This window comes from Microtus pennsylvanicus, chromosome 10 (assembly GCF_037038515.1).
Source record: "Microtus pennsylvanicus isolate mMicPen1 chromosome 10, mMicPen1.hap1, whole genome shotgun sequence".
Taxonomy (NCBI): domain Eukaryota; kingdom Metazoa; phylum Chordata; class Mammalia; order Rodentia; family Cricetidae; genus Microtus; species Microtus pennsylvanicus.
This window is the reverse complement of record NC_134588.1, coordinates 24,495,948-24,522,605: the sequence shown is the minus strand read 5'-3', so window position 1 is coordinate 24,522,605 and position 26,658 is coordinate 24,495,948. Positions and strand designations below refer to the sequence as shown.

Genomic DNA, 26,658 nt, shown 5'->3' with positions numbered 1-26,658 from the left:
ATATTGAAACCTAATAAAAAACTATACAAGCTGAGCATTGTAATTCCTCTTCGAGGGATGAGAAAGCAGAATCCTAGGAGATACACAGTAAGGTACCCTTCTATCTCTGCCACCCTGTGCTGGCGTTGCACAGAAGAGCCGCCGCACCTGGCTCTTTACATGGGGACTGGGGATGGAATTGAGGCTATGGTGCTTGTGCGGCCAGCACTTTACCCACCAAGTCGTTTTCCAAGCCCCAGAAAAGCCTAGACTGAAAGGGTAGACTAGGAGGCTCGGGGAAGCTGACCTTCCACTAATGCAGATCACACCTGCTGCACTTGCGCTGGGCGGAGTTGTGGAAACCGCAATTGCCACACAAGGGGAAAGAAATATGAAGAAATACACTTGCTCAGCTGATGGAGTTCCTTCTGTATGCTGTGATTACCATTGGTTAATATCCTTGCAACACTCAGGCTCTGAGATGTGTAGCTTAAAAATCCTGTATCTGCCATATTTTATGCCTGCTCAGAGCCAGAAGATGTGACTGCAACTTGCCTGTAAGTTGGACTCCAGAGCACTACCAATAGGGAGCATTAACAAATATTTCATTACCCTGACAACTTTACACGCTATGAATAAAAAGCATCTTGCATAAAATGTCTGTCAAATCTATAACTAAGTATTGCCAGATATAAAAGACAATATTTAAGATATATTTACTAAATAAGATATATTGATAGTAGATATTTATTAAATTATGAAGGTGTGTTTATTAAAATTAACTTGCAATTCATATTATCATAATATTTACTCCTTGAAAGAATCAATTGCTCAAGTACTTGAAGGTTGTTTTTATTTTAGATTTTTCTTCTTTTCACATATTTTACACAATACCAAAACAAAGAATGAAGCTACATTACATAGGTGTTCTATTGCAGTGATAAACACCATGATCAAAAGCAACTTGGAAGGAAAGGGTCTATTTCAGCCAACACCTCTCAGGCAGGACTGAGGCAGAGGCCATAGAGGAAAGCTGATTCCTACAACCCAGGACTACCTGCCCAGTGTGGCTCCACCCATAGTAGGCTGGGCCCTCTCACATCAATTATTAACTAAAACAATGCCCCCGCAGACTTACCTATGGGCAAATCTTACAGAGCCATTTTCTCAATTAAGATTCCCACTTCCCAGTTATGTCTATGTTTTGTCAAGGTGACCTAATACCAACCAACACAGGAGACAAAGAAATAAATATTGTCTTTTCAATGACCTAAGCCCTTTAATATCTTATATTTAAAAAAAAACTGTGTCAGCCATTTCAGCAATATAAACTATGGTACTAACACAGGCATTGAAGGGAACAAACGGCAGTCTAGGTAGGAAGGTGGTTATGGGTCTCACAGGGTATCTGAGCTAAAAACTGTTATTTCTAAAACCTTTATTTGATTACTTTGGTTTTGCCCTAAAGAGAAGTTTAGCATGAGACTGAAAGTATGATTTCTGAATGACATTATTTTCTGTAGAGTGCAAGGACAGCAAACTAGAGTGAAGGTCTGTGGTTCCACACAGCATCTGTGGAGTGGCGCTGGTGATGCCCCACTTAGCAAACTGTAACGCGCATTGCAGCCCTCTGCTTCTCTGGGTCTTTTAAGCCTGCATCTAACACTTTCACCATAAATAATTTATACTCAGTGGGTTCTCCCAAGGAAACTCTAGTTACTGTTCTAGCTGCCATGCACCATAGGGAACTGATAGAGAGGCCATTCGCAGAGACCCGTAAGCAGCATGTGGTCATTCATTGACTAACTGGTTAAAAGAGACAAGGATGGGGGCATGTGGACTGGATCGCTTGTATCAGAGCCCGGTCCTTGGCCTCATCCCCTGCTCTCTTCTGCAGGGGCAAAGGCAGATTCTAGAAAACAATACTACTCATGATCCCATGCCAACTGGCTTTAGGTTTGATTCTTGCAGCGGGAAAGTCTGATAGAAGAAACTAATGTTATATTCCTAGCATTTTCATAAACATATTTACATATATATTTCAGATAAATAGATAGATAGATAGATAGATAGATAGATAGATAGATAGATAGACAGATAAATAGACAGACAGGAGAGACAGGCAGAGAGAGAGAGAGAGAGAGAGAGAGAGAGAGAGAGAGAGAGAGAGAGAGAGAGAGAGAGAGAGAGAGAGAGAGAGTTAACTGGAAGCCAGTAGGCAGGGGATCATGAGTAGTATAGTTTTCTAGAATCCGCCTTTGCCCCTGCAGGGGAGAGCAGGGGATGAGAACAAGGTCATGGGACAGGGCTCTGATACAGTGATCCAGTCCCTCTATCCCTGTCTCTTTTAGCATATATATATATATATATATATATATATATATATATATATATATGACTTCTTTATTGTTTCAAGTGCCCCTTGCTACCTCCATTCCCAAACCCCCGGAATACTGACCTCTGCATAAGCTCTTCTGCACTTAGTGGGGCAGCAGATGTCTTCAATAGATAATCTCTGAGTTCTTACACCATTTTCTCTTTCCCTTTCTATTCTCAAAACCATCCTTCAAAGGAATGCCTGTCTTAAAGCCCTCCACGGAGCAGGCAAGCAGTCTCCTCAGCAAAGTTCTTCCAGATACAGGAATCATGCAGACAATGCATGAAGGGGCAAGCCCAAGGTTTTGGTCTAGCTACCAAGATCAGCCATTTGCCCTTCACTTGCAGGACAAATGACAGGCATCAGGGCCTGCAAAAACACAAGAGAAGTGAACAGGCAGAGCGACCCGGGAATCCTTCATTAAAATGCCAACATTAACCAGGAGAAGCAACAGACGATGGGACTACACGGATGAGTGAGACAGAGCCCACTCTGCCTGCAGCCTCTATTGAATTGGAGAAAAGGCCGCTCACAGAAAGCCACAAAAGTTAGCATACAGCCATAGCAGGGTACAGGCAGCTCTTCCATTATACTTGTTTTGAAAACTTGATATGTACATAAAATAGGACAAGCTAATAAAGCACTATTCTGTATTGGTTTGTGAGCAGTTTCATCTCTGAGGAACACTATAAGGACAAGAGCCCCACAGGATACAAAGCACAGTCAGGCTGGGCTACATTGAGCCACACCAGGTAGGCGTTACAACTTCTACAATTCTACCACACATAATCCCCTCACAGCCCTTAACAGCTGCCTTTCTGACCCACATTTCTGTAAGTGAGCTTCGCTAAGGGAGATCACTGTGCTCACTGACATACCTAGCTATGTTTTAACAATTATAACCACACATTATATAATTTATGCTAGCTTCATTTTCAGTTTGCTTGATTCTTTTCTGAAATAAGGCTCAAGCATCCCAGGCCATCCTCAAATTTCTTTCGTAGTTCAGGATAATCTTTACGTCTTCTGCCTCCACGTTCCCTGCTAGGATTAGAGATGTGCATTGCCATGTTTGGTTTAGGTAGAGATTTGGGTATAGCCCAGGGCTTTGTGCATTCTAATAGCTAAGATATACTCACAGAACCTTGTATTCGATTTTTACATTTTATTTTGCCAGTTAGTGGTAAATTTATTTATTTTCAGGTGGAGGGGTTATCTACTTTTACCATAAGCCTTGAGAATTCTCATTTACAAGTTTTGGTATCATGAAGGTAATACATTGAAGCAAAACAGACTATTCTTTGAATGAGAGGATAGTGGTTGTTCTTCCAGAAGAGAAGAGAGGCAGGGACCATGGGATGCCAAGAATGGGGCAAATATATGGGATATTGGGGGAAGGCCGTGTCAGGCACCTGGAGAACATAGAGACAATGGCGTTGTGAAGGAGGTCTGAGATCTGGAGTAGAGGACAGGGGCTGTGTGCAGCCAAGCACCAGCAGAAGACAGAGGCCAGCAAGGACTATCAAGAGGGAGCTGTACACTGAACAGGTCACCAAGCAAACTGATAAGATTAGCTAAGTAGAGTCACCCATCCATATGGATGGGTGACTAATCTCAACCCCTTGAAGATATCAAAATCCAACACAGCTCAATTACTTAACATAAAATGATTTAGCGGTTGATATATAAACCATGCATATCACCCTCATACACAATGTGTCTCAAGATGTTGTCTAATACATAATGAAACTGATGCAGTTTTCTTTTGTTGCTGTGATATAATACTCTAACCAAAAGCAGTTTAGGGGAGGGAAATGTTTCTTTGGCTTTCATTCCAGGTCACAGTCCATAACTGATGGAAGTCAAGGCAAGAATTCAATGAGGAATACTGAGAACTCAGGAACAATCGCAGTGGGTTTTTGATCCTACTGCACGTACTGGCTTTGGGGAAGCCTAGGCAGTTTGGATGCTCACCTTAGGAGACCTGGATGGAGGTGGGCGGTCCTTGGGCTTCCCACAGGTCAGGGAACCCTGATTGCTCTTCGAGCAGATGAGGAAGGGTGACTTGATCGGGGGAGGGGAGGGAAATGGGAAGCGGTGGCAGGGAGGAGGCAGAAATCCTTAAAAATAAATAAATTTAAAAAAATAAAATAAAGGCGTAACAAAAAAAAAAGAGGAAACAGAAAGCAGAAACCATGGAGAAATACCACTCAATGGCTCGTGCAGGATCATGCCTAGCTAGCTTTCTTACACAGCTTAGCTACTTACCTGCCCAGAGTTAGTTCCATCTACAGGGGCTGGAGGCTGAAGTATCATCATCAATCACGACAGTCCCTCAAAGGCATCTATACATCCATCTAGCCTAGGCAACTCCTCACTCAAGGCTTTCCTCTCAAGTTGATGATTAAGTTAAAGCTAACTAGAATAGCAACGGAAAGGCAACATGCTCAGTCGTCATTCCGCATTGTTTAGGGAATCCTGACAAGAGAAAAGGTCTATGCATGTTCACGATAGAGACATTTTTAAGCTACTTGTAACATTTAAACTATTAATCCTGTGATTTTATTTTAGGTATATTTTAAGTCACTTCACAAGAAATAATACATTGATTTTATTTTTAATTGGCTTAATATTTTGAGACAAAGTCTCACAAGAATATTCTTGAACTTATTGTGTAGTTGAAAAGGATCTTAAACACCTGATGTTTCTGCATCCACCTCCCAAGTGCTGGGAATATGGGCATACACCAATATAGCTGGTGTATTCAGTGCTAGGATCAAACCTGGGGCTTCAGGTCTGCTAGGCAAGCGCTCTACAAACTGAGCTATGCACTCAGCCCCAACAGTGATTTTTAAATGTTGCTTTTACATGCACACATTCCAAGAGGCTTTTCTTTCATTTTTGGGGGGTTGTTTGGTTTTTTATTGTTTTTCCAGACAGGGTTTCTCTGCATAGCCAGAGCTGTTCTGAAACTTGTTCTGAAGACTAGTTTGACTGTGACCTCACAGAGATTCACCTGCCTCTGCCTCCCTGGTTTTGGAATTAAAGGTGTGCACCACTCACAGCCACTTTTACTTTCTCTTGCTCTCCTTCTACTTTATCCATGTATACACCCATCTTTATATACACATGTACACACTGCAGGCTAGGACACACACAGGGGTATGTTGTTATAATATACACATGTACACACTGCAGGCTAGGACACACACACAGGGGTATGTTGTTATAATATACACATGTACACACTGCAGGCTAGGACACACACACAGGGGTATGTTGTTATAATATACACATGTACACACTGCAGGCTAGGACACACGCACAGGGGTATGTTGTTATAATATACGCATGTACACACTGCAGGCTAGGACACACGCACAGGGGTATGTTGTTATAATATACGCATGTACACACTGCAGGCTAGGACACACACACAGGGGTATGTTGTTATAATATACACATGTACACCCTGCAGGCTAGGACACACACACAGGGGTATGTTGTTATAATATACACATGTACACCCTGCAGGCTAGGACACACACACAGGGGTATGTTGTTATAATATACGCATGTACACACTGCAGGCTAGGACACACACACAGGGGTATGTTGTTATAATATACACATGTACACACTGCAGGCTAGGACACACACACAGGGGTATGTTGTTATAATATACACATGTACACACTGCAGGCTAGGACACACACAGGGGTATGTTGTTATAATATACACATGTACACACTGCAGGCTAGGACACACACAGGGGTATGTTGTTATAATATACACATGTACACCCTGCAGGCTAGGACACACACGCACACAGGGGTATGTTGTTATGACAGACTACAGGCACTGAAACTGCTGTGCATTGGAGGTTTTTGTTCCTTCCAAATAATTGTGTGTTTGCAACTTAAGCCTCAAGCAGAAATTTTGGGAAATGGAGTCCAAAGAAATGTGTTCAGGTTGTGACTTCGTTAATATCCATATTTGAAATGCTTGTGGGAGGGCGCTCTCTCTTCTGTCTCATGAGGACACACAATTTCTCCTCTCGTGGAGTACAGAAAAGAGTTGTCCCACCTGACAACTCCCATAACCACTTAAATGTAAAGATAACTCTTACAAATATCCCAGTTCTGTTCCAGCAAAACAAGGCAGAGATAGACAGACAGACAGACAGACAGAAACACACAGTACTCACACTAGGTAATTCACACCCTTTAATAACCCACTCCTTCAATTCTGGCCAGACATTATTTTTCCAAGATTCAGACCAGGCCCCCTTTTTCTTCTATAATTTCTGTTGTATTCTAAACATGCGGCCTTATTAGCAAGCTGGACATCAATTTCATAAAATCAGTCTCATCGCACCAATAACCGGTCTGTTTGCTTTCTTCTATAAATCTCCTGTTGACTGAATGGGTCTCATTTTCTGTTCCTGGTATAGTAAGAAGCCATCTATTGTATGCCTGCAATCCCAGAAAACTTAAATAACAGAATTTATAGTCTTATTCAACAGTAATTGATTTTCTTCCTGTCTGGGAATGCTCCAACTTCCTTCAGGTACTCTAAGTTATCAAAAAGAGATTAGAGTATATTCAGTGGAGTCTCTGAGATTCTTTTTATATACTAGTGCACTTCACTCTGGTGCTTAAATTAGTTCCTAGCATTTGTACAATGGGTTGAGCACCATGGAAATACAGAGTCCAAATCCAATACAAGTCTTTTGGTCTGCAGTGAAACCAGAACATTTATATTAGAATAAGATTTGTATTGATGTCATTCATCAGCAAAGACATAGTTTTTATACTCTAAATATTGGATCATACATTGCATTATGAGGCCCTCTGACATGGCTCAATGGGAGACATCACTTTCTGCTTTAACTGATAATATGACTTTGAGATTAGGAGCCACATGGTAAAAGGAGTAAAAGTGTCACAAATGTTTTCACTGAACGCCGTAAGCATGACATGGTGTGTACGCATTTCCCTCTCCCCATAAATAAATACAAGTAGTAAATTAAATATTTTACAGAGGAAAAATATTATAAATTATAATTAGGAGTTGCTTTTCTGATTGAGGACTTGTCATTAAGAAAAATACGCGTGATACATACATCGAGTAACATATCACAAAACAAACAGATTTCCAGGAAACTCTGGTACCTACTTAATGAAATATAAGTGTCCCCCAAAAGAAATAATAATGATGTAGAAATCACATGATGGGAATTCAGTGTCCTCAAGTGTGTGCATAGCACACAATGAAACTATAATGTAAACTTGAATGTGTTATAAATTTTACTTAATGCCAGCTCTGATGAAAACAAGTGTAACATTAACTGTGGTTTTTCTTGACTTGTTGGATTTGAAGGGTACTTTGGGAATGATTTTGATGTCCCAGGTTTCTTTTAAAAAGTGAGCTGATGTGTTCATGTTTTTTCTCCATATAAATCTCCTGGCTGAGCATCTAGGCCTTCAGAGTCCTCCCTTACCTTAGAGCTGACATCAGGGCTCAGGGAAGATGCTCAATAAAGCCTGTTCCTAGCAGTTACAATGGCATTGCTGTGTGTTTTCTCTTTTAAAAGAACTGATGTAGCATCTCTCTCCTTCAAACTCTCCTAACTCTTTAATTTCCTTAAATTGACAGTTTCTGACTAAAGCAGGACGACAGAAAGTTATTCCGGAACAAAGCATGGAGAGACATGCCTGCATCTTCAGCACCAGGAGGAAGACAGTAAAGAATTCCGGAACAAAGCAGGTGACACATGCCTGCATCTTCAGCACCAGGAGGAAGACAGTAAAGAATTCCAGAACAAAGCAGGTGACACATGCCTGCATTTTCAGCACCAGGAGGCTGAGGCAGGAAGGTCGTGAGTTACAGGTCAGTCTTGGCTACACAGAAAGAAAGTCAAAGAGGAAAAAAAAAGTAAGACAAAGAAAGAGGGACAAGAGAGATGAGGGAAAGGTAAGAGAGGAGAGGACAGGGGAGGAGAGGAAAGGAAAAGGAAGAAGGAGGGGGTGAAGGAAGAGAAGGGAGCTGAGTAAGTCTAAAATAAACCCAGAGTGTGAGACACAGATCTAAAACTCCATTGAGAAATCCCAGCAGCTGTTATTAGACAGTTAATACAGATTCTTTTAAGGCATGCTATAGGCACATCGAAACATTCCTCTGTAACTGCAGATCCCCAGCTGGTCTTGTCTTAGATGTAATTTTCTATACAGAATGCAAACGTGTTAGAATGGACTGACCAGCGAGGCAGGCAGAGTCAGTCTGTTTGGCAGGGAGTATGTGGTGTAGGCATTCTGCTTCCTCCTCTAAGATGGGGAAATGACACATGGGCAGGTAGACAAGATGCCAATGCCTGTCCTGAATCACAGGAAGGAGAAACACACAGTAAATGTTTCTGTGCCAAGTGAGGCTGCCCTAGATCTGCAGGAGGAAAATAAGGGAAGAAACTGAGGATCAAAGAGATCCCGGAGCTCTGGACTTTGAGACGTAGTTTGAATAGCAAGAAGATAGTGGTGAATTTTGAGCATCAGAACAAGGTAAAGGAAGCAAAGGGACCCAGCCACGTGAAAACGATACCACCAAATAAACAGAGAACTATTCTGGGAGGATTTCAGATGCTCTTGGAGAAAGATTTTTATCAGCAATGCCACTGACCACAATATTCTACAAGTATACCTTTCACACTCAAGACCAGTCAACACTAGAGGCTCCGAGAACCCCTGTGTCAGAGAGCATGCTCACTGCTACACTTCTTTAAATCTCCACTCCTTTAGCTTGCTGGTTGCAGAGTCCTCTTGAAGGAGGACCACAGCTGTGTCCTAGCAGCACCTCCCCTATGTAGTTAAAAGGCTATGTGCCATAAACATTGCTAGTTTGTTAATAAATCAGAATTAAGCTGCTTTTGATGTACTCACTTCTTATGCAATCAGAAAAGGCAATACATGCCATCTTCAACACAAAGTCTCCAGCTATTCTTGTTTTTTTTTTTTTTTTGGCAAAGTGTGCCGCATTTCATTCTCTTCCAGTTTACACAGTGCAAAATTACTCACTCGTCTTGTCTGACTCTTCAGTACTTATGTTGGCAGCTTTAGAATAGAAATTCAAAATGGGAGGATAATAAGGACTTTGCCAGCACATACTTGGCTCCTTCAGTTCAGTAAGATGTGTGTGTGTATGCATGTGTGTATGGGTTTGCATGTAATGTGTTGCGTGTGTATACATATGGAGGAGAGAAGTTGGTGCTGTCTTTCTTAATTACTCTTTACCTTCATTTTTGAGACACTGTCCCATGCTAATCTGGAGCTCACTGTGTCAACCAGATTGGCTTCCCAACACAGCCCCAGGACCTTCTCATCTCCATCTTTCCAGCCCTGGGTCTGTGGGCATGCATTGCCACACTCAGCTTTATTGTGGTGTCTGGAAATGAAACTCAGGTCCTCATGTTTACACGACTGGAACAATACCATTGAGTCACCTTTTCAGGGTCTTTAAATGTCTGTATCCATCTTCATCTTAAATACCAACTAGAAAACATCCACTGAATTTGACAACTGGGAATGAGTTTGTAACTTTGGCAAGATCTGTAATCCAGACCAGACCAGGTAACTTTCGATGTGTGTTTAAAAATGGAGATACGGACATGCTAGTTGCAGAAGGTAGAATTTGAAAAGAATACGAGACACGAAGCTGTAACTGGCAAGGAGAAAAGCCCTGTTCTGCACAGGAAAGACTGCCTGCTCCGTGGGTGAATTTCTATCCATACGGGCAGAGCAATTTCCATTCACTATGCTTCCCAGCATTTCATTTTCTGCCATTTCTTTTGGCTTTTTGTTGTGGTTTGAAAGAGAAATATCCCTCATGGGCTCATGATTTGAAAGTTTTTTCTCTTCTGTTTGAAGAGCTTATGGAATTTTGAGGAGATATGGCTTTCCTGGAGGAAGTATGTCACTGGATGGGGGCTTTGAGGTTGTTTGAGCCTTGCCTCACTTTCTCTCTCTCTCTCTCTCTCTCTCTCTCTCTCTCTCTCTCTCTCTCTCTCTCTGTCTCTCTCTGTCTCTCTCTCTCTCTGTCTCTCTCTCTCTCTGTCTCTCTCTCTGTCTGTCTGTCTGTCTCTCTCTCTCTCTCTCTCTCTGTGTGTCTCTCTCTCTGTCTCTCTGTCTCTGTCTCTCTCTCTCTCTCTCTTCCTTCCTTCCTCCCTTCCTCCCTCCTGTGTAAGGATGAGATATAATCACTATGCTTCCCGTCTGCCATGTGTCTGGATGAAATGTTATCACCATGTTCCTGCTGTCATGCATTCCCAACCATGATGGACTGCATCTCCCCTCTAGGACAGTAATCCAAAATAAATCGCTCTCCCTAGATGTCTTTTCAGTCAGGTATCCTATCACGGCAACAGATAAGTACCAAACACACTCCTATCTGTAAAGTTTCTCTTAATTATCTAAAACACACACTCTGATGAGGCTACAGAAGTTTCTCCAACCTTGGCAATTGCTTATGTCTCTGTAGAAGTAGCTTTCTTTCTCTCCACTCCTTCTAGACATTTCTTCCATTGGCTTCAATCAAACACTTTTTGTGGACACATCTGATACCTAAAGCTAGGAATGATTTTTGTCTTTCTTTATTTCCTAAACCTGTGTCCTGTCATTCAGATGTGTGTGTGTGTGTGTGTGTGTGTGTGTGTGTGTGTGTGTGTGTGTGTGTGCTTGCGTGCATGCACATATGCACACACCCTCATACATTCTATTCTCATATTTGCACTCCCGAAAGGGTTCATGGCATAAAAGATTTCCTACTATTTGAGCACTCCAGCTCTCAGTGGTTGGGGCTGAATGGCTGCCTTGCTATTTCAGATGCTTTCATCTTGTCACAGTTTACCAAACAAGCACGCTTGCCAAATGTATTGCCAAATCAATGGATAATTCCATCCCTTCCGCACACTGGCAAACACTAAGACAAACATGTTTACCTTAGATTATAAGGATTTGGGACTCACTTCACTTAGACTGTGAACACCATGAGCCTACAAACCATAGAATTTGGGAGTGGAAAGCTGTGCTGATTTTTGTAGACCAGTGAACAAGGATAAGCCTACAGCGGTGCCGGTGTTTCTAACAAGCCCTAAAGAAGTTTTGCATGTCATCACCTTCAAAATGTTATAAGGAATGTGATTCTGAAGGGAAAGGAGTAGCAGCAATCAGGGTTAAAGAATAATGTGTATGATCTAAAGTCAGGATAAAAAACAGTTGGGAAAATTATGACAAAATCTCTAGATTGGTGACAAAACAATCATCTTCCTCTGCATACAAGCTCTCCTCACTGATAACGTCCTTACATGCAACTTTTCCTCTGAAGCATTCTTTTCTTTTTTCCTTGTATGTATACAAAACTCCATGAAAATTACGTAAGTCCCCAGTAAATTGTGTGGTATCACCCTATACTCCAGCTGTGGGAAATTAGTGGATGGTGCCATAGACAAGCTGTGCAGAAGGATTCACTCTAAACTTTCCTTGGGGAACCCAATGGACTAGAAATTGTCTCAGCCTACCAAAGTTAGGTCTGGCATACCAATGGTATTTCTATACTTGTGTAGTTCTCCACAGCCAGTTCTACAGTTGACACCACCCCACAATTTCTCACTGATTCCTTTTGCTCACAGATACTAAGCAGTTGGCCAGGCATTCTTTAGCCCCTATATTCTTCAGTAGACACTGCCCTTCTCACACATACAAATGGAAACACACTGTGTGTATGTGTGCACACATGCATGCATACACAAACACGTACCATTGGGAATCAAACCCAAATACACACGAATACTTGGCAAGTGATATACCACTGAACTATATCCTCAATAGGTACCTTTAGACAAGTTTTGAATGAGGCTTGATCCTACATACTTTTTAGGATTATAAAGTATAACGAGGTGAAAAGGTAATTTACTCTTAGTATAATTTATTTTAATTATGAATGTGTTCATAACTCAGCTTACATGAGAATGAAATCTCCATGTTGAAAAAGGTTCCCATTGTCTTCCTTCCCTTAGCAGACTACAGTCATATTTTGGTCCAGTTGATCTGTTAGAAGTCACTATATGGAGCCAAAAAAGTTGAGCAAGTCAGAGAAGTAGATACACACAGGGGCCAGAAGAGGGAGTCAGAGGTCCCGGAGCTAGAGTTGCAGGCGGTTGTGAGCTACCCTGGCAGGAGTGCTAGGGTCAGACCCCAGGTCCTCTGGAAAAGCAACAAGCACTCTTACCCACTGAACCATCTCCCCAGCCCCTCTCAACATGTGACTTTTGAGCACTGTTTCCCAGAGGTGGATAAACAAGGAGAGGTGACCTGTATTTGAATGTGATTCAATTTGCCAAGGAAAGAAGAAGAATATATCTCCTCTCCATGAAATTTCTAGATACTGAGACTGGGTACTTTGCACTTGGTTTTATCCATTCCATGCTATGGGTACAGCAGGCATCCGTCACGTCGCCTTTGAATGTATTCATATAGCTTACCAGCACACCTCACACTTCCCACTAGCTCGTATTGCTATGCACAAATTGCTTGGTTTTTCTTTTCAGGAAAAGCCTAAAATAAGAGTTTTGCTGGGAAATATTCTGTGCACAGATATGATGCTTCAAGTCGACCACCTCTGTGCTCCAAATACAATATCTAATAAGCATGCATACGCTATTAGATGGCACATCTATAGAAAGTCTCTCTCCACAAGGAACTTCTTTACCATGAAGTTTAGAACTCTCTAGCAGACGCTTTTTCTCAATATCTTCTTTTAAGGAGCCACTAGTCGGTTTAAGCTCCCGGTGAAGTGTGTCCCACCAAAACTGACTTGAGATTATTGAAATTTCACACTAGTGCATTCAGTTCCGAAGACGTTGCAGTTACACAGAGAACACAAGAATCCGTATATGTTCCTCACAATGAGAGGACTGCCAGACTCTGATTTTTCAACTGAGTGATGTCACAGTCCAGAGGGCCGGTTCCTGTCAGAAATTCAACTTGAGCAAAGCCCTTCAGCTCTCTGAGAAAAATGCAACCTGTCAGGAAATGAATCAATCCTACCAAACAATTACTAGAATTTGACCAGCAATATCACTCCGGTGGGTTGCACGTCACTTCTGGCTGCAGTCATCATAACAAGGATGAAGGAAAAGAGGACCAAGCGAAGCACAAAAGGTGTGTGCTGGGCGGTCAGTTAGGCTCATCTTACAGTCTACCGGTTATTTTCACATGCTCCCTGTCAGCGGAAGGATATAGACAAAGTCTGCTCCCTATATGGTGGGCTAAATACACCTCTAGAAAATCCATGGAAATGGAAAAAGAAAAAGATGAAAGAAATGGGGATGGCTGAACTAGGAAACAGACAACAAGGTGATTTGGTGACTTTGCCACGTGCATGGATACTTGTCAACTGGAAGCCAGACAAATATATTTCATCTTCACCAGTACAAGGCATGTTGCATTTAGCCTTGTACAGAAGAGAAACAGAGAAATCTTTCCATTTTTCAGGTTGAGGAATTAAATGTGTCTCTAAGAGACAGTATGGAAGGGTTCATGTGTGAATATGTGTATGTGCACGGTGTATGTGTTCATGTAACATGTCAGATGTCTTTCTCAACTAGCTAATTTTTGAGATAGAGTCTCTTGCTGAATCTGAAGCTCATTCATTGAGCAAATCTGTCTTGCCAGTGAGGTCCCGGGATCCTCCTGTCTCCACGTCCATCAGCACTAATGTTATAGATACACACACACACACACAAAGCTTGGACATTTTTCCACAGATGCCAGAGATCTGAACTCATGTGTTCCTCAATCACTTTACAGATTGGGCAAACTCCCTAGTTTCTAAGTCTCCCCCAAGACACTGACATTTAAGGGTAAACTTGATAAACATATGGAGAGACTGTGGGTATCTGATTTAGAAACCAACCTGGTAGTCAAAAGCAGATGGAAGATTGAGGATGTTGTGATTGTGGGCTCTACGTCTACCCAACATGGTAGCCACAAGCTATGCACAGCTACAAGCAACCAGTGCTCATTTGAATAGAGTTATGCTTGCAAGAGTAAAATGACGTTGGGATGTTTAGACATATCACATCAAAGATCTATAGCATATCATGAATAACTTTCCTATAACCCACACATATTGAAATGAGAAGCATAGATATACAGGTTTAATAACATATTTCACTAAGATTAAAGTTAATTTCAGTATCATTTAAATCCTTTAACAGGACTATTAGGAAATGTAAGAGTGAATTCGTGTGTTGTACTCATGTCTCACCGTCTACTTCTGTTGAGAGAACTGTTCTAGAGTCAGGCTGTGGATAGTTCGTGAGCTGGGTCAATTAATTTACTATTTCTGTATCTCAATAATAATCATAGTAATAATAATACTATTTGGATGTGGTGGTGAACATATTTAATCTTAGTGCTTGAGATGCAGAGGCAGACAGATTTCTGTAAGTTCAAGTTCAATCTAGTGTACATATAGAGTATCTTGCCAGTCAGGGCTACATAGTGAAACCTTGTCTGCCTGTCTGTTTCCCTCTTTCCTTTTTCCTCCTTCCTCCCCCTCTCTCTCCTTCTCCTTAACACCCCCCCACACACACACACTCTCATGAGAAGCAGGGTCTTTTGCTGACTTCAAAATCACTGACTCAACACCAGGGATCTTCCTGTCTCCACCTGCTAACATGGGATTATAAGCACAAATCTCCACATCCAGTATTTTTTACCTAGGTCCTGGAGATTTGAACTCAGACATTCTCACGCTCTGAGACAAGAACTTCAGCAGTGGAACCTTCCTCCAAGCCACCTCAAAAGTTTTTAAGGAGGATTTCTTAACCTAATCCATGTGTAGCAGCATCTGGGACACCATCAGTGCAAGCCCCTTCTCAGCATCATGCTCTGTAATACAGTTGTTTACCCTCTGCTTGAATATTCACGAAGACGGGAACTCACATTTCCTTGAGACAACCTATCATATTTTCAGACACCTCTGAATATGAAAATGTTCACTCCTGGAATGAGTAAAAAAAATCTCTTTGCAACTCCAACTCTTTTGCACTTCTTTATATATGATTCTGTCAGAAGCAAAGAGGGAAACTGGTCATATTCCAATTGCTATAATTCTGTGCAAAATGTTAAGAGACATCAGTATGGGACATGGGTTTATTATACAACCCCAGAGAACTCCATGTCTAAAAACCTACTGCTGGCCCAGTAAGGTCTTTTCAACAAAGAGATCATTTTAAATTCTTAAATAATTTTTATTTTGTTATTTCTTTCAATGTGGGGAGCGTGAATGAATGGAGGTACACATGAGCTCTGCACAGCATGCGTGTGGAGGTCAGGATGACTTTCACCAATCGGTGCTTGCCAGTCATTGTGGGCTCTGAGAACCAAACCCAGGCTTCCAGGTTTTTGCAGCAATCACTTCTACCTATGGAACCATTTTGCAAGACTAATAGAAAATACTGAAAAACATAATTTCAGGCTGTAGAGATGGGCTTAGCAGTTAAGAGGGCTTGCTGCTCTTGCAGATCAGAGTTTAGTTCCATGCCCTTACATAAGGCAGCTCACAGTAGAATATAACTCCAGATCCAGGGCCTCAGATGCCTCCTTTTGGCCTTTGCAGAGACTTGCATGCACGTGCAGGTAGACATATACACATACACACAAATAAATAACAAATATTTTTAAAAATAAAAACCACATTATAATATCTTGCATGTTCCTTAACACAAGAACAGCCCTGCCTTCTCAGCGGAGCCATCTCTGAGGAAGACAGACAGCTTCAGTGGGTACCTATGATGCAGAAAGTGTCAGAAGCAATAGCACCTGTCCAACTCTTCCAGTTCAGTCCTGGGAATGACCAAAATTGCTGCCATTTGCTCTTATGTACATCTGGAGACTTGTCACTCCCTTTCCTTCTCCACGCTGATTTCAAAGCCATGGTTCCACACAGCTGGTCAAACAGTTCTGTCTTAATTAGTCGTTGATGTAAGGGAACAGGAGTGCGGTGGGGATTTTCCTGAAACTGGTAATGGTTCTCCGGGAAACTGACCAAAATGAAGTCAAGTCCTGACCCTGTGATGTCTGCAGCTCCTTTGGCCTTAGACAATGTGCTTATGTGTAGCCATCCCCCAGAGCTGACACCATTCTCCCTCCCACCCTCTTGGCCCCCCCCAGGGAGGTATTTTAAGATTGCTTCCCCAGGAAAGGTGATGATAAAAAAAAGCTGAAGTTCTCTCAGTCCCAGCATCCTAATATGCAAAATGATACTGAAAATGTTTCCTGCTTTGAAATAGCAGTTGATAGGCTTAGATGCAGTGGTTCTCATTCTCCCAGTCTGATGCACAGCATCTCAGAGTCACTGGTAATCGGCAGATGCTGCCTTTGCCTACCTGCCTCTCCTGATATGTCCTCCAATGGCTATTGCCACCCAGGCCCCTGTCACTTTCTCCTCGCCAACGTTTTCCAGAATTCTCAGTAGAAATGGCTGCACCTTCCCATGCAAAGCTTTGCCATCAGAACTCCACCAACGAATGCAAATGAGAAAACTGATTTAATCAAACAATAAAATTAGATTTTACCCCCTGAGTTGTTTGGGCAGAGAAAGGACTTTATGAACTAGCCTAATCAGAGAAATGTCGGTGAAAACATAATTAAAACTGGGTTTTCACTCACAGGTAGAATTTGGATAACTGTTGAGAATGGAGGTGGCGAGTAAAAGTGAATCTTGTGGGTGTCCTGATAGAAAAGGGCAGGCGACAGGAAGTTAAGCATGGGCACAAGTTCAAATTGATATAGGATCTAGAGTATGTTAGTTTTCTATACAAGTTGCTTTTCTACTTTTCAGGGACCATCTATCAGTGTTTAAGTTTAATCACAAGAAATCCAGAAGGGCCAGAAAAATGGCTTAGTAGGTGAAGGTAAATTGCTACCAAGCTTGAGAACATGAGTTTAATCCCTTGAATTTACATGGAGAAGGGAGAAAACTGACTCCTACAAGTTGTTCTCTCTGACCACCACCACACACAGGGATATATGCTTATGCAAAATCTCTCTCTCTCTCTCTCTCTCTCTCTCTCTCTCTCTCTCTCTCTCTCTCTCTCTCTCTTTCTCTCTCTCTCCTAGCATCTATCATGTATCTATCTGTCTATCTTCTATCTTTCAGATACACACATACACACAACACAATAAATGAGTGTTAAAATAATAAAAAGAAATACTAAAGAAAATATCAAAGAATTTTCCTCAAAGAATCTGAGGATATCAACATCTTACCTTTCTGTGGGTGGTCAGGAGACACTACAGTTTAAATAATGTTTAAATAATATTTTCTGTAAAACAAAGCTTCAAAATGAATGGAAGTCAATATGGAATAAATTTAGTCTAACTCTAAAGACTAGAAATGAAGGAATCAGGGAAAAATAACCACCTTTTACCTGAAAGAAAAGAAATTTCATCAAATTCCTCCTGTACACACGATTTGCAGTAGGAAAGATGGTCCATGCCTGCAGCAGATGACCTGGATTGGAAATTTGCCTCTGCCCTGCCTACAAGTATTCTTACTGCATGTTTTTTGTTTAAGCATTCTTTGTTTCTTTAGAGAAACAAATCAAGTTGAAAGTACAGTGGCTTTATATGAATTGATAACTCAGCTGAAAGGGGTTTCGATACCTTGAGGCAATCAATACTCACTTGTTTAAATAGATATAAATGTTTTAGGGAAAACACTACAATATAAATGCAAACAGATTTAAATCCAACTGCACATGTGCCAGTGGTTGCATTTATTCTTGTCCTTGTCATGGCAAAAAAAAGACATCCAAAGATAATATTAAGATATTACAGCTCTTGGCACTCAGGTTCAAATCAGCCAGAAGATGCAATAGCCCAAAGGTGATGATGCTTCTAGTACCTCAATCAAGACCACCTAAGGCAAGTTAGGAGAGCCACCTACAGGACACCAGTGTAGCAAAGTCCACAAGGGACCTTCGCTGGACCCACTTACAGATGAGTGCAGAAATACTTTGATATTTTTACATCCTGTAAGACTGTATCAATCACAGTGGCCAGATCACCCCAAATATGCCTACCATAAGCACAAAAGATAGAAATCAATAGAAGAGCATCCAGAAGCAAACTCAAAAAGACATTACTGCAAGCTTTGGCCTTACTATAATTAAAACACTTCACTGATGCCTACGACATGGTGTGCTTTTAAAAATACCATCTGAAAGAACCCAAAATTAAAATATGCATTAGGACAAAACTGCAGTCCTAGACCAAGGCAACCATGCATTGCAGGCATGAAGTTTAGCATTCTTCTCCATTTGGGGATCCTTACAAAGTAACGGACTCTTCACTAACATAACACCAGGGCACCGGTCTGCAGCCAGCCCTCTTGCAGGCAAGTGGAACACAGCAGAGAGCTTTTTCGCAGTCAAGGTGTTAAAGAATTAGTTGTGTGTTAGTTACATGGGATTCTGTTTTTAGCCACAGCATGTTTAATTACAAAGGGCTCACAATTAAAATATGCCTAGAGAGGCAAAATCAAAAGCAAACATTGTAGTCTTTGCTGCAAAAGACCTCCTTTGGTGCTGACAGGCCTTTGTTGCACACAGGAAACACGGCCATACCCATGGGTTCCCTCCTCTCGGTCAAGAGTCACACTTTTCCCTTATGGGGACCTTTTTTTTAACCCGCAGGGGAAAAAAAAATCCTACAGATATTCACATCACACCCAAAAGTTGCTCTTTTAAAATCTAATTGCAAACACTGAAAAACCAAAAGCTAATATGATTGGATGCTTCAAAGGACACTATATTTTATCCAGCTCTGTTGGACATTCACATGTTGAAATGCGCTGGCTCTTCTATGCACCGGGTGACTTAATTGTTCATTTGACAAACCGAGTCCAAGTTCGACTCTCCACCTTTTGCAGCAACCACAAGTTTTTCCCGACAGTGAAATGTATCCCACAGCACCTCTAGTGTGGGCTCTTAGAAGTAACAGAATTTCACTAATCCTCTGCTTCCCTCTTCAGATGGAATACTTGATCTAGTAGCTATGGCATGCTCCTTTTAAACCACCAGCTGGAAACAGGACATTTATATTACCTTTCTGGGGCTCAGGGAACATCACAGAAGAGAAGACTGAAAAGACGTAAGAGTCACAGTTTGAGGAAACTGTGGGAGTCTCTCCCGGACAGGACCATGACATTGCACTCAGGAGCTCACTGCAAATGTGATTGCCAGCACAACACACACACACACACACACACACAAATGGATCCATCATTATCCCAGTGTGGATAAGAGATGGGCTGTGGTTAATACCTAATGTCCTACTAATCACTGAGAGACTATGGGCAATTAATGGGTGTTGAGAGAGGGGGTAACATTTTTTCAGTGGTATAGCCATTGATAAGCTCTGCACACTGCAGGAAATACCTCTGGACCCAAGTTCAGGAATGCAACCCCAATTAAACTCAATGGGTCAAAACCAAAGATATCAAAGTAGAGTGGCCTTAGTAGGTGAGATAGAAGAATGAACCAGCATAATAGTGGGTGAGAACTCTGTATACATATGCGAAATTGCCAAAGAATGGAAAACAAAATTGAAAGATATCACCAATGGATTATTGGGAACAACTGGCCGGCCATCTTGTTAGCCATGACTGTTTTCCTAGGGAAGGACAATCAACAGAATAATTTCAGTGGATGAGTTTGAAAGCAGAGAATGGGAAGCTGTTTAAGTTGTTTTAAGTTGGAGAAAGGGTACCAGTGATCTGAAATCTGCTAACCCACAGATAATCAGACTCATGATAGTAAACTTGTAGAATTAAGTCAGACCTAAAAGCCCTCCACATTCACAGGTTTGATGTGTTAATTATCACTTAGGTATTAATCCCGTTAAGAACTCTAAATTAAGGACTCATGCTATAGCTAGGAAGCTGTCTGATGCTAAAGTGATTATGGCTGTCTTTTAACATTCTATACTGAGAAATAATACCACCTTGTGAAAACATGAAGACTTACGTTAAATTCATACTCAGAACTCTAGAAATGTATGATGCCCATGGAAGTGGTTTGGGATAGGGTGATGCCCTTCTGTTGTTCAAGGCTCCGCCCTCTGTGCTTCACCCGCAGAGTGCCTCTGAAGCCTGGTCGCTAACTGTGCTGCTCTCTTCTCCCCTCACCAACAGGTAGAGTTGACACTGCTTAGAATGCTTTAATCTGTTTATCTTAATCATGCACTTAATATATCGTATCATTTGTCATTTTGACTGGTAGCTGAATAGGACCAGTCAACTATTCTCCATCATTCTATTCAAGCCTTTCAATCAAAGTTATTACATTAATGCCTAATCTTTACAAAGGTGTGCAGAACATCAAAATTACAGTTTGGGAAAGATTTTTTTCTATAAAAGAATTGTATTACTCTAGCTTCAACTTCTAAAGTACAATTAAAATGGGTTGACAGACTGAAAATTGTTCAGACACTCCTCTTCCATTAACTTCCATCCAAGCTTTTCACTCTGTCTGCCTAGTCAATGATTTAAAGACAAACTTCATTTTGCAGATATAATAAAAAAAGAATTATTCCTTCAGAACTAAGACTTGCAACAAGTAGACAAAGTTCTCACCATCTTTTCTAAAGAAGAGCAATCTGCCAGCATCGTTGTCCTTCCATCCTTCTCTTCCTCTTAAAAGGCGAGCTCAGCAGAGAACAGAATTGCACATCTAATCATCAACTTATTAATGCCAGTCCTCAAAACAGCAGTCTGTGTTTACATGTTTTTATGGCCAGTAATCATTTCCTATCTGTCTAGCCTTTCAAGTTTTTAACAAGCAACAAATTGGATGAAAAAACAATGGAACCAGATTAAGAAATATTGCAAAGATCATTTTTCAAGTATCAATTTAATTATCGAGGTAAATATTGTGTAGGTCCACTATGTTTCCAACCTCACAATAGACCAAGGAAGTTCACAATCAGCAGGCGGCACTCCAGGAAATCACACTGCCCAGCCCTTGGGAAGCCTGCAGAACCCTGAAAGGTCTGCAGGTATTTAGTGTTTCTGGGTCTGTCTGTGAGAACACGCAAGGCTTCTCCACATCCTCTAAACCAACAGGTACACTCAAATTCTTCAGAAGCGTCTGTGCAAGTTGTCACATGACAAGAAAAAAATCTTTATAATTCTTTTTCACTTAAGTTTGCATAAAAAGTTGCCAGCACTCAGCTTCTAGCAAGTAGGTGTAAAGTACAATGACCACGGAAAGTGGAAGCCAACCTAGAGGGCTTCTTGCCCTCCTATTGTTCATCTACCCCAGAGACAACAGGGACCTTGTCATGTTAAGTTTACAAATAAGACTCTGTTAGTAATAGCACTGAGTTTAAAAAAATGAGAATGCATCAAAGGAAAGCCGCTAGACAGAAACTTTATATAACCTTTAACCCACAAAGACCGGAGCAAGCACTCACCACTGAACAGGTTCTTGATTTGGTTAGTAGAATCCTTAAATGGCTCCCAGAGAACCTTAACTGAGTATTGTCAAGAGTTGGGGCAGGGGCCTTCATTGTAGACCATCTCCTCCCAATTATACAGCAATCCCAGATTGCTTTCTGATATGCCAGAGGAGATACATCTCTCAGACATCCAAAGAAAGCCTGGCGAAGGAAACTCCAGGTACACACAATGCACAGACATACACAGACACATCACAGATTGGTTGGTGTGACCCCTATCTGCATGGATTACCCCTCTGATAATAACTAACACAACAAGATATGTTGAGAGAACATCAGGCAGGTGCTTTCTATAAGAAGGCCACACACAAGAGAGTATATGCGTCTGAAGGTGGGAAGTAGCCAATTACCTGATTACCAGCAGACCTCCCCAGCAATAAAAATAGCACCAGGAACCCTGGTGGCTTTCTGCACAGAGTGGCAAAGTCTCCCAACGTCACTGGAACTCCACTTACTGAACAGAATTGAATCACAAGAGCCCTTAAAGGATGTTCACTCTTTAAGAATTCCAGAAGAAAAAAAGTACCATAAGATGGCATGCCTGCATTTATAAATGTGTGTGTGTGTGTGTGTGTGTGTGTGTGTGTGTGTGTGTGTGTAAAATAGAGCTAGGGAATGCTTATAGCCTCCGAACCCAACACACACACACACACACACAAACACACACACACACACATTCACTCCAAGCTTTTCAACTTCAAGACTCGATGTGTGGGGACATCAGAAAGCTGAGGTTTCATTTCTCCATTCAAATAACTTTAATAGTATGTTGAACATACAAGATGCAAGGTGGGAGCGGTAGGAACAAGCATGCTTCTCCTCCTCGCCTCCCACTCTGACATGCTGGACCTGGTTTTTCCCTCAAAAAGCAATGTGGCTTCATGCAGGACCTATGCTCTCCCCCTTGCCCCACAGAGACCACGGACATATAAAAGCTGTTGGTGTGGGCTTCTGTCTCTGAACTGATAAATCAGAGAACGCCGGCAAAACTTCTTGGCTTGCTCAGGTATCCTCTCTGGTCCCTGGGCACCCACGCGCAGATTTCGCAGTTTGGGCTACCCAACGGGGATCCTTCAGTCGATCAGTTTAAAAACCCCACAGAACTCCCTGCACTGGGATCCAAAAGCTCCAAGGCTCCCTGCACAGGATGGGGAACCCTAGGCTCCCTTCATCAGTTCCCCCACAAAGCAGGCTGGAGCTTCATGCTTTCTCAATCCAGTTGCCAGAGACCCATGCCCAAGTCGCGTGTGGTGTTCCCGCCTGCCCTCTGGCTTAGAGGGTCCAAGCATGCTGCACCCTGGCAGCTAACCCTTCCTGCAGCCTAAAGCCAAGGTTTAGGTTCCAAGTTCCCGCGTCTGCCTGGGAGAAGAGACAAGGGAGGCTGCCTGGCTAGGAAAGTCTGTGCAGAAGGCGCCCCCCTAGTCGGGGCAGCTGTCTCCTCCATCCCTGCTGACCAGCCAAGGGAACCCGCGGCGTCAGTCCCCACCAGCTTGGGGCACAGCGCGGCCGCACTCACCAGCCTTGCCCGAGCCGCAGCTGCAGCCTCTGGGAGCTGCCAAGCCCCGAGCTTCCCCAGTGAAGATGGTGGTGTGTGTCGGGAGACCACCCATTCCAGCGTCTGGCAACCCGGCGGCGACTCTGGCTGCTCAGCACTGAAGCTGGAGGAAGAGGAGGACAAGGAGGAGGAGGAAGGAACGGCGCAGTCGGACGCCATCTGCTGTACACCTCTGCGCATCCATTGGCTGCCTGGTGCGTCCCCGGGAGCCGCGGGGCGCCGGGCCGCGGGGAGCCACCTTGCGCCTAGCCTCCCGCAGCAGCTGCTCCGGGTGCCCCTCCCTCACCCCTTTTCCTCCTCCCTCATCTCTCCTCCGGTTTCTCCTCCCTTTCTCCGGGTTAGTGCACCCTTCAGACCCCTGGGCTTCTCAGCCAGCTCCCCCGAGTGAGCAACCTGAGGTGCAACTGGCCTCGACCCCTTGGGCTCATCCGCAACCCTCGACGCAACTGTTTTCCCAACTCTAAAGCTTTCTGGGGTATAGGTGCTGGTTGGATGAGGGAGACACCACAGCTGGGCTGAGCACCTGATGAGTGCTGCAGGGAACCACTCTGAGCCTTAAGGTGGGCACAGAGGAAAGCCAAGGAAAGACTGGGTAGAAAGAGGGAAAGGGGTGGGGTTGCTCTTGGCACACTTTCCTGCAGGCACTCACTGATCCAACCCCTCAAGCTTTCCCAAGACTGAGTTCCTCCCACTGACAACAGAAAAAGACAAAAGATCCCAGCAGGGTGTGTAGGAGAGGCACACTGGGGATGCCCCACTGGGAACCACTCAGGGTACTAAGGCAGGAGACTCCCCAGAGGCTGTCACTGCTGCAAATCTATCATATGTCTTGAACAAGACTTAGCTCTGGGACCTGTGGTTTACAGGAGATTCTTGGTCCTAGAGGGAGTGTGCAGGAGGTGCGGTGGGGTGTGGAAAGTTCACCTAGGTAGGGATGCCAGAGGCAGCAAGGCACTGGAAAGTCCTAGCCCGCCCAGGTGAAGCAGGCAGAAAAACAGCCCAGAAAGAGCTTCAGCTCTGAAGGTCCTTTGCCTACTCCGACACTTGTTCCAAAGCCTCCTGGTTTCTGACAGCTTTGATCCAGAGAACTTCTTAAGCTTGTTCAGAGAGATGAGGTTGCTTCAAAAGGAGAAACAGCAAGGGGGATAGGGAGGAGTCAAGACTACCTATTGCCAATTACTGGGTATTTTCCTTTTCTTATCTCTTTAAAAGTGTGAGCACAGAGACAGTGGGGGAATGTATCCTTCTTATTTTATCCGGGGCCCGGGACACCATGGGTGTTTAAAAGGAAGCAAAAATAATAATGATAAAATTAAAGCTTGATGTCAAAGCACAAATCAGATTAAAGAGATAGAGTAGCTAGGATCTGCCACAGGGGGACAAACAAATCAAAAGAATGTAAGTGCCATTGTAAGTGGAAACGTGAATATTTTGGTGAGCAGCTTGCTGTGGGACAGGTTCTGAAAGCTGGAAGCATTAGCACTGAAAGCAGCAATTGCTGTTGTCCTGGTGAGCGCGGTGCTCACATCTGGAATTATGCCTCTCTTTTTGATCATTGTCTTAAAAATACATCAGCTGCCATCCAGATCTCTAAATATCTCCCCAAACCCAAGACCACACAATTTGTTATCCCCAAGTGGTAAACAATGCCAAGGAGAAATGGGTCCATTACATTGTATTGTAATCTCGATATATATATACAGATCAATAGCCAATGGGTTTCATTTAAGTAACTTGAGAAACAACAGCCAGAGACGAACGTGCCTGCTTTCCTGAAGTGTTCCACCCCTACTGCCCAGCTTTCAAGCTTCCCAGAATCCATGCTGTGTTTTCAGGCATGATCACTGGCTCACACACGCCAATCACAAAGCTTGGCTTCCCAGGCTTTCTTGAATGAACCATCAAGATGACTTTAGAGTATGCCATTCATGGACATCTTGGTACTTAACCCACCCCACCTCAGAGGCATCGGCTTGTATACTTTGCTTTAGGCTGGCGATTTGATTTGAACCTGCATTCTAAATTAAATAATCAAGCTCCTCCTCACTAATTCCATCCACGACCTCAGCAACCACTTGTGATGCTCATAAAAATATTTCAATTCCATTTAAGAACCAGATTTCCTCCTCTGTCTCTCCTATTTGGTCTCCGGGTGTTCAGATCTATAAATATAGATAATACTTATATCCCAATTATATCCTGTGCTTTGGGCTTCATTCTATGTGTGTGCGTGGTTTATGATTATATGTGCTCATATGTGTTTACATGAATGTGTGTATGCATGTGTGTGAGCATGCATGTGGAGGTCAGAGGTCAACAACAGGCTCCTCCTTTACCACTTTCCACCTTACTTTTTTAAAGACAAGGTCTCCCACTGAAGCAGAGGCTCACTAAAACAGCTGTGTACTGAGTTAGCTACTGAGTTGCTTCTGTCTGACCAGCTGCTTGATTACAGGCATACATCACTGCTCCTAGCTTTTCACGTGGGCACTGAGGATCAGAGCTCAGGTTCTCACGCTTGTGATGCAAATACTATACTGACTGAACCATCTTCCCAGCCTCTGTATTTCTGTTCCTTAAAAGAAAAGAAAAACAACTCAAGAGAATGAAGTCCAAGTGAGTTCTAAATACAATAGACCCTTGAGTATTAAACATCATCCCTTCTCTCTCCTGTCAGCCGGAGGACAGTCGCTGCTCTTTAAGGCATCATGCTGACCATAGTATTTTAGGAAAGTCATAGTGTAAGATGACAGAATTTTATCCAGCATTGTATAATAATGCATAAATCTTGTAAAAGGAAAATGCAGACCAAAAATTCCTTCTAACCTCATCCTTCCACTGCTAGCCCCAAAGCCCTGGTTTATGTTCAAATGGGATTTAGTGAAATACCAATTCCTTCCTGAGATGGTCTGCCTTGGCCCTTAGAAAAGTACTGGCCTTAAAACATGTGCATTAGATGAGAAGCATTTGCAGGATAGGCAGGAAGATAGGCAAGAAAGACTATTAGACAGGAACACAGATTTTATAAAACACGGGACCAAGGGAAGCATTTGGAGGAACATAGCCTGGAGAGTAGGTGGCATCATTATCTGTGAGGAACAGATCAATAGGGGTGGGGAATAAGCTGGAGGTTAGAAATTCCAGTAACCCCCATACACAGATGGCAAAGG

The 26,658-nt window shown here is 42.7% G+C and overlaps 1 protein-coding gene across 1 annotated transcript in view; it reads right to left on the bottom strand.

Annotated features, from left to right (window-relative positions):
• The window catches only part of Thsd7b (thrombospondin type 1 domain containing 7B), an 857,540-nt gene extending 833,768 nt beyond the window's left edge, over nucleotides 1-23,772 (bottom strand). The window contains exon 1 of the mRNA XM_075987816.1: nucleotides 23,450-23,772. The gene's annotated coding sequence lies outside the window, so the exon portion shown is untranslated. The remainder of the gene's footprint in view (nucleotides 1-23,449) is intronic.
• Nucleotides 23,773-26,658: the final 2,886 nt, after the last annotated feature.